The sequence below is a fragment of the Olea europaea genome, chromosome 22, assembly GCF_002742605.1.
Source record: "Olea europaea var. sylvestris chromosome 22, O_europaea_v1, whole genome shotgun sequence".
Lineage (NCBI taxonomy): Eukaryota > Viridiplantae > Streptophyta > Magnoliopsida > Lamiales > Oleaceae > Olea > Olea europaea.
This window is the reverse complement of record NC_036258.1, coordinates 3,150,939-3,159,486: the sequence shown is the minus strand read 5'-3', so window position 1 is coordinate 3,159,486 and position 8,548 is coordinate 3,150,939. Positions and strand designations below refer to the sequence as shown.

Here is an 8,548-nt window from a genome sequence, read left to right as displayed (position 1 = left end):
TGTGAATTGACGATAAATTAAAAGGGTGTTTTGATTTATCAATTTTGATTAGATCAAAATAATATTTCACGTCGTTAGGCATCGTGGTCGGGAACCTAATGGGTCACACACAAAAGAGAATTGGAAGATTGCAAATTGCCAATTGATTAATTTAACAATCGTTGGATAAATTAATTAATTGGATTTGTTATTTATATTTTCGAATTAATTAATTGGATTAATTAATTCACGGACCAGGTTTAATTAATTGGATTAATTAATTATTGGGCCGGACCGGGCCGAGCCTATTTGGGTTTATATAAATACATAATTAGGGTTTGAGGTCAATTAAGGTTTTCATTATTCTTGCTGGCACAAGAGAAAATCCTAGAGGCTGCAATCATATTCTCTGTGTGGATCACCGTTGGAGGCTGGACAATTGGACAGCTATGGTGGCGAATCAAAGTTGTGGAACGAAAAGAAAAGCAATAGGATTGCAGATCTGGAAAAAGTACAATCTTATCACAATTCCTAACCAAACACAATGATATCTATTGGATGGGAATCGAAATAATTTAATTTTCCGCTGTGCATGTATAAGTAGATTCCCAACACTATTTACCTTAATATGTAAGGCAGGGAACAAAGTTGTACATAACGTTTCCTGACCATCACCGGTGAGTTTGTGCCTAGGCATACTCAAAATAAGAGCAACTTGGTCTGATGTAGCAGCCGTTGATGTGATTCTATAGCCATTATCCCATCGTTTATGGATGCCTTCACCCGGATAAAGAAAATCAAGCTCACAACCTGTGAAACCAAAGAAAAATCAGAGATAAAGAGATATCAAAAGAAGGTCCCTTTAGATACTAGAATAATGTTGAAGCCTATATTTTGATGTTTTAATGTTAATTTCCAGGTTTTGACTTTAATTAGTTGTTTGGTTTGAATGCTTGTTAGATTTTTTATTTGCTTTTCAATTCCTTTTATAAATAACTGAATCCTATTTTGATAGAGATAGATATTATAGCAAGTTGTAACAATCATTGTGAAGTCCTATATAACTATGTTTTGCATGGTCGTATGAATGGTCTTGAAATTTAGTGCATCTTCATATATTTACATCCTCCGTAAAGATATAGAAAAGTCATATGCGAAGATAGGTTTATTATTACTCGAGAACGATTATAAATAAAATAGGAAAAGAGATAAAATTGAAGAATATTAAATGTGCGTTTGATTGGAAGCATGTAATTTATATGAAAAGAAAATAAATTCTAGACATTCAATTGCTTAGAATTTAATGTATTTGATTGATTTAATTTTCAAAATGGAAAATATTATACTTGTCCTTTTTTATTCCTACTCCTAAAAAAAAAATTGCTTAATTTTGAAGAAAATATGGCCACGTGACCAAAAGTTGGAAAATGGTTTCAATGGAAAAAAAATTATCAATCAAACAACAAAGTAAGAATTTTGATAGAAAAAACACATTTTCTATAAAAAATATTGGCAATCAAACGCACTCTAAGAGAATTCGAAGTCGTAGTGGTTTTCACTAACTGAGTTTCATCAACGCTTCCTAGTTAGTTAAAAGTTTGATATCTAGTTAGTTATAAATTTAATTTACAATCACCAATTCCTATGAAATCGTGCTATCTCGGTTAAAGTTAATCTTAATTGGAACCTAATTTAATAAATAGTCCTCATAAGAACAATATTTTACACACTCTTTATTACTTGGATACGATACAGTACACTTACGGGATTTTACCAAACAACATACAACGTGAAACAAGGAAGAACTTTGCATCCCAATGAAATTAAAGAAAAACTTGAAGGAACTATTCTTCTGGGCGAAAAAGGGATTCCATCAATTAGAGTTCAAGATCAGTAAAATGGTTTAGCAAAATGGAAAATCTGGAGGGATGAGGTTGAAAAGTACAGTGCATTGGGTACTCCAATTAATGCAATACAGGCTCTTACGTTACCGTTGGTTTTTTATGATTTTATGTTCGTTCTTCTGTTTTGTTGGTGCTGTTCTACTAAAGGCCACTTTCGGGCCTTCAGTCCTTCTATCAATGCCTTAGAATTTTGCCAAGGCATGTTGATTATTAAAATTTCGGCACTGTGCAGTTTTTTTTTTTTTTTAAAAGAAAGAAAAATGAAATAATTCAAGAAGAACAAGCTCAAAGCAATACCTGATATCCTTGCCATGGTAGCTGGCCTTGCTGAAGAAAACTAACTAAATAAGTGTTTATGCAAGAGATTCCAAATCATCCCTTCTACTGGAAATCCTTCCCAAATGAGCATGTGAACTAGCATACCGAACAGTCCCCCTGGAAAATTACATGTGCTAATTCAGCCATTGAAGATGCAGGACAGTAATAGACAGGTACCTCAAGTGCGAGTGGAAGTTTGCCTAAACATATCGGGGCGCTGGTCATATTCAACATGCTTCCCTTTACCACCATCTCTCCCCTTTGTAGCTGCAATTTGTGTCAAAACTAATATAAGAAGAGTAAGAACTAGTGATTGAAAAAAAAAAAAAAACCGAAAATAAAAACAAGCATTTGATGCTGACCTAATCCCAGGTCAACAAGAAACAACTTCTTCTCTTGTGGTGTTGACGGTTTACCAAACAAAAAGTACTCTGGTTTTACATCTCCATGGACATAACTATTCATTTATATAAAAGAAGGGTATATAATGAAGATTCATATTAGGAATATAAAAATACATCCACTTAATGAAATTGACCAGAATCCCTGAAATCATGTGTTAACCAGAAGCAATAGAAAGAGTACTAGATATGTAGTACATACCCTCTCAAGTGCATCTTCTTCAAGATCAACAAAGACTCAATGGCAATACAGGCCACCATTTCAGCAGACAGTCTGCAATGAGAAGCAAAAATAAGTACGAATCAGATATCCAATAAATTTATCCTGGAGAACATTGTACAGGTAAGGATGCTGTACTGAGTCCGGTAAAAAGCACTAATTGTCCACGAACTTCCACCAAAATTTCAATTGGAACGTTAAACTTAATTACGTTAGCAGTCATTTAGCTTACGCATTTTTTACCACTAGCCAACTAGACCATTCTCTCCATGTCCATTAGTCACTAGACATAATTGTTGTTAGAATTAAAGGTCACTTGGCTAAGGCATTTGTTACAAGTAGAGGTGAAATTGTCTATCCGGTATTATCAAAATGCTGTGCATACTGAAAGTTATGACATAGCAATCTAACTGGCAAAAAATGCTTGTCGGCAAAATTGTGGCACGTTGTAATGTATTACATAATCACGATTAGCAATTTCCTGCTATAATTGTGATTTATCTTTTCAGTTGTGTTTTATCATTTCTAGTTTGTTTTATAGTTGTAAGGTTTTATCTTGTTTAAATCTCTTAGTATTAATAGAAGTTGAGAATAATCTTGCTTATAAATATTGAGGTATTGTACACTTTCTAATCACGTCAATTATTATTCAATATACACAGCAAAGCAAGTTATTCCAATATAGTTCTTAGTTTTACATAATTCTTATTACAAGAATTTCACTAACGCTTCTACACCATATTATATAAAGTCGTAGTATATTTAGTGAAAATAATAAATACGTAGGAAAGAAAATTTAGAACACACTAAAATATTAATCTAAAATAAATGACAACTAAAAAGGAAAAACTCTAAATAAAAATTTCAATATCAGGAATTGTAAAATAAAATGTTATTATTCTAGTGAAGCTATTTTCACCGAAAGTATTAAGTACACAAAATTAAGAAATCATTGCATCTATTTTATTTTATTTTTATGTTCAGAATTTTTAAGGTCATTTTTCTCAGTTTTCCTTTTTGTTTGTAGTTCATTTTTCAAATTTTCCTTTCTTATTTTTTAATACCTAGTTTTCACTAAATTTATTGGCATCTCAAACTGATTTTCTACATTTCTGCTTATGTGTGTCCCTGTCAACAACATATTTGTCTATTAGACTATCAAATCAACATTTTAGTTAAACCAATGTTGGCAGAGTGGTCGAATTGTAATAAATGCTGAAGTTTAATAATCTAATTGTAACAAAATTAAGTTCCATGGGCAAATATAATTTTTGGCCAATTTCATTGAGCAGCAGCCTTTCTTACCCAATTTCATTGCGCAGCTGTCAATATGTGGTATGTGTGTTTCCAAAAGAGGGAGAGGTAAAATGGTGAATTAACAATGTTGATGGTGTACCAAGAGATCTATTTTTGAAATCATTGAGACAAAAACATTGATTAATTTTGATGTTATGATCCCAGAAGTGCAAATAAATAAAACAAGGCTTCATATTCTTGAGGTCATAACTCAACAGAGATTAATAATTTCTTTTTCCTAAGAAGTAATTCATGGTGGCAATCCAGTGCCTCAAGCATTTTGAACGTGCTTCTTAACAGGGGTGGAGCGCCTGCACTGAAGTCTTTTCAATCAAAAAATAATAATAAATAAATAAAATCAGAACGGTGTTTGCCGATGTACATATGTAGAGCGTAGTAAAGAGAGAAACAGAGAGAGGGAGAGAGAGAGAGAGAAAATTACCAACAAGAAGCACCCTCAACTTTTCTCGTGTATATATAATATATATGCTATACATATATGTATATATGTAGAGAGAGAGAGAGAAGTCACCACCCATTATTGGTTGCAGTGGCAGCAGTATACTTTAGATGCATATAGAGAGAACTTGATGGCAGAAATGAAAAGTTAGATAAACTCAAGATTTTATCAAGACATGAAATTTGCATTAAGACCCATAAACTTTGTGCTATAGCTAAAGAAAGCATAAAATTATGTAAAAGGTTCACATAACGTTTATTTAATTTATTTATTTTTCTAGGCTGAGGAATTGGTGCGAATCTTGGTTAATTTAATCGTATGCATATGAAAATTTGATATATTTGTTCCTAATTTTATTTTATAGGTAGAATGTGTTGCTTTGTTTGTGTATTAAACAAATTTTTTGGACGTGTTTCATTTTTGTTTATAGGTTTGCTGAGTTTTGAGTTTATACATTAATTTAAAAAAATAAAAATTAATGCATATTGCATACTTTGATTTAAGCGCTCAAATCTAAAATTCATCACAGGTTCCGAAAAATCAAAATTAGACTTTGATTAAATTGTGCCCACACTCGATAATATTCCTAGCTCCGCCCCCCTGCTTCTTAAAACCGTTAAATTCCACTATTTAAATAGAGGTGTAAGAACAAATTAGAAGAAGACGAGGCCTAAAATGGAAAGGCTAGCAGGGCTACTTACAATTTCCCTGAGGAATTCCATAAATCCCATAAGCTAGGCCCTAGCATGTCCATAACCTACATATTGTATAACAGCATGAATAACACATAATCAGCAGAATTTGATAGCATATTACATCCACATACTGAAGTAGCAAGCATACAAGGGAGGCTACACAAGCACTGTCAACCATACCATGACATAATATTCTCCTTGTTTTCCCTTATAGTATGCCTGAGGTATACCGTGACTACCGCCAAGAGCAGGGGCGGAGCCAGGAAATATTTTCAGTGCGGGCATAATTTAACCTAGGGGCGGACTCACATGGAGTAATGTGGGGTCAAATGACCCCACAAAATTTTGCCCCTGTTTTTTTTTTTTTTTAACAATCTACTTTGATGCACTCGTCGAGATGCCAAATGAAGTCAAAATATTGCATTCTCAATATCATTTCGAAGTGCTCATGACCTAATTTTTCACTCATTAATGGCATGCGAAGTGATCAACTATAGCAAAAGTTATGATATGTTAAAGTAGGGTGTTTGAAACTAGTATTTTGATAATTTCGATAATATCCTAACTTTAAAAATTCGTTTGCGATCATGTGCTATCTGAATCCACAAATAGTCTATGCCATGTAAAAGTTTGTTTAGAAAACTACATCGTTTTCATATCGACTGGTCCAAACGGATATCGAAAATTGTTAAATATGTATCAAACGTACGCCTCAAAAAAGATGTCTAACTCTTTTTTTTTTTTTTTTAAATTCAATTAATTATTATTTTTACACGATAAATTTTTCAATATAATTTATATCGTTTCATTCGGAAGTCTTATATGAAATATGACGTAATTTTTTTAGGATCGTTACGGATTAAATGCAATTTGAATTACTTTCGAATTATATTTATTTTAAATTTGAATTTCATTTATTTCATGAACTGAACTTGAATTTTATTTCAATTCATTTAATTTCTATATTCTATTTAATTTGCTCAATGTTAGCTCAGCATTTGTCAATGAAATAATAAACAAAACTTTATAAGTAGCAAAATTTATTTAATAATATTAATAATGATGTAGTTATACAATGTTTTAAAATTGTCAAATACATATAAACTTATTTTCATTGATATTATGTTGTTTATTAAAAAAATTATTTTTAAAATTTTGACTCCACAATACTAAAAGTGTGGCTTCGCCCTTGATTTAACCTATGTCGAACATTGTGTTTTGGTCATGAATTTAATGATGATAAAACTATAAAACAAAAACATGGGTTTGGACCTAAAAATAAAGCTCATGTGAATTAAAACATGCTTTTATTCTACCTCCCTTGTTGATAAAAAAAAAAAAAAAAATTGTAAAATTTCAGTAGAAAAAATGATACTGCCGACCTATCATGATCAATAGTTATTTAGATCCGTGCTTGTAAACTTGCCACTCACATGGAGGACGATTGTTGCACCCTTTACTGTTTCTGTGCTCAAATTTCAGGGCTACCTGGTGTTAAAACGCTTGTTCAATGAGAATTGAAAAGGACATTATTAAAACATACAATCAGAGAGTAAACCAAATGAACTCCAAGGGGTAAGAAAAATGAAAGTTCTACCTCCAAGGCCACAGGAAATGTTTTACAATCATTTCTGCCACACACACGACGACCCGGGGAAACCTGACCAAAGCCACCATGACCTAACTTCCTTTCAACCTTATACAATGGCGAATTTCCTACTTGAACCTGAAAAACAACACAAAGCAAACAGGTACTTCATTAGGACAAGTTTCAAACTTTGATGCATAGTTCCTAGATTTGAAGTTATGTGAAACTGTAAAGTAATAGTTCCAGATGCACAGTACAAGAAAATCAATCACTTTAATTCTCCTTCCAAAAAAAGTCCCCATCACACAGTGCACAACTATAGTCACTTCAACAAGTATGTTCCTATGAAAATCCATAGCTGACTCGTCTACAAGCAGAAAGTTTTTGTTAATGGTGTTAAATTTCTTTTCTATGTTTTTAAACCAATCCAAAACTCTCCATTTGAATAATTTGTCAGGGGAAAGAGGTTTCATTCTTTTTTAATGCACGCATTAGTGGCACAAGTTCAGTATTGAGTACTTGTTAACTGACAACTAATTATATCCTAACATAACCCCTTTACCCCATATAGATATGCATCTACCAGCTTAGCTGCAAAATTTAAAGACAAGATTTGCGGCCGAAAAAAAAAAAAATCCATTTCACATTGAAACCAAGAATTTCATAATTTCCAGGATAATATTTTTTCCCAAGATTCTATCATCCTACATAACATATAAACTCTTCATTTGCCAAGAAAGTAAAATACAAAAACTTAAATCCAGTTTGTTCATATTATCCAACTAATGTTGCAATATCCATGAGATATTTCAATTCTGGAGGCTCTGTCATCCTACCAAGCTTCCCCACCTACCCTGTTAATTCCCAAGCACCTACAGTCTTACAGTCTCACAAAAACCACAAGCTACCATCGCCCTCAATAAAATCACGAAACAAACAAGACATACAACAATTTCAGCTACCCATACAAAATTACAATGAATACTAAAAAAATTTAAATTAAATTAAATTAAAAATTAAAAAACATACATTATTCATAAAACAAACGCGTTATCCATCAAACAAGCGCGTTTTATTTGTTGCATGCGCTTGCGTAAACGGAGTCAATAATTATCTTCTTACCTTCTCAGGCATAGGCGAATTACTCTCCTCATCAAAATTCCCAGCGCCTTTCTTCTTCAAATCACTATCATTGGCACTCGACCCACAAACACTATTATCCCCCATTTCCCTTCCAACTCAACCGTGGCCCGCCACCGCCAACGCTGCTCAAAAGTCTTTAAATTGTCAATTTCTCTAAGCTTATATGGCATTTGCCGCCACCACTAGTGCTCTTGATACGCATCCAAGTATCCCTTTTTTAGTCGCCATTAAAAACTATGATTCCATTTTGAGTAAATTTAATCAATAATCACTGAACTTTACACTTGATTACTACTTGCTCACTCATCTTTCACAGATTACTGAATGCTCACTCATCTTTTCATATAATTACTCATTCACCACTCGTCTCTTCAAATAATTGGGCTACTTTTACGGTAAATTTTCGACAACTTCCGACCACAAAGAATGTCGAATTTTGATACCGTTGGAAAGCCCACGATATCCTCTTCAATTACCACCCAAAATCTCATTATAACTCCAAGGGATTCGATCAAAAAATTGCCTTAAAAGTTGCCCAAAAATT

At 32.7% G+C, this 8,548-nt stretch overlaps 1 pseudogene; it reads right to left on the bottom strand.

Annotated features, from left to right (window-relative positions):
• LOC111371382 overlaps positions 1-8,242 on the bottom strand; it is a 15,875-nt pseudogene extending 7,633 nt beyond the window's left edge.
• Between the last annotated feature and the right edge of the window lie 306 nt (positions 8,243-8,548).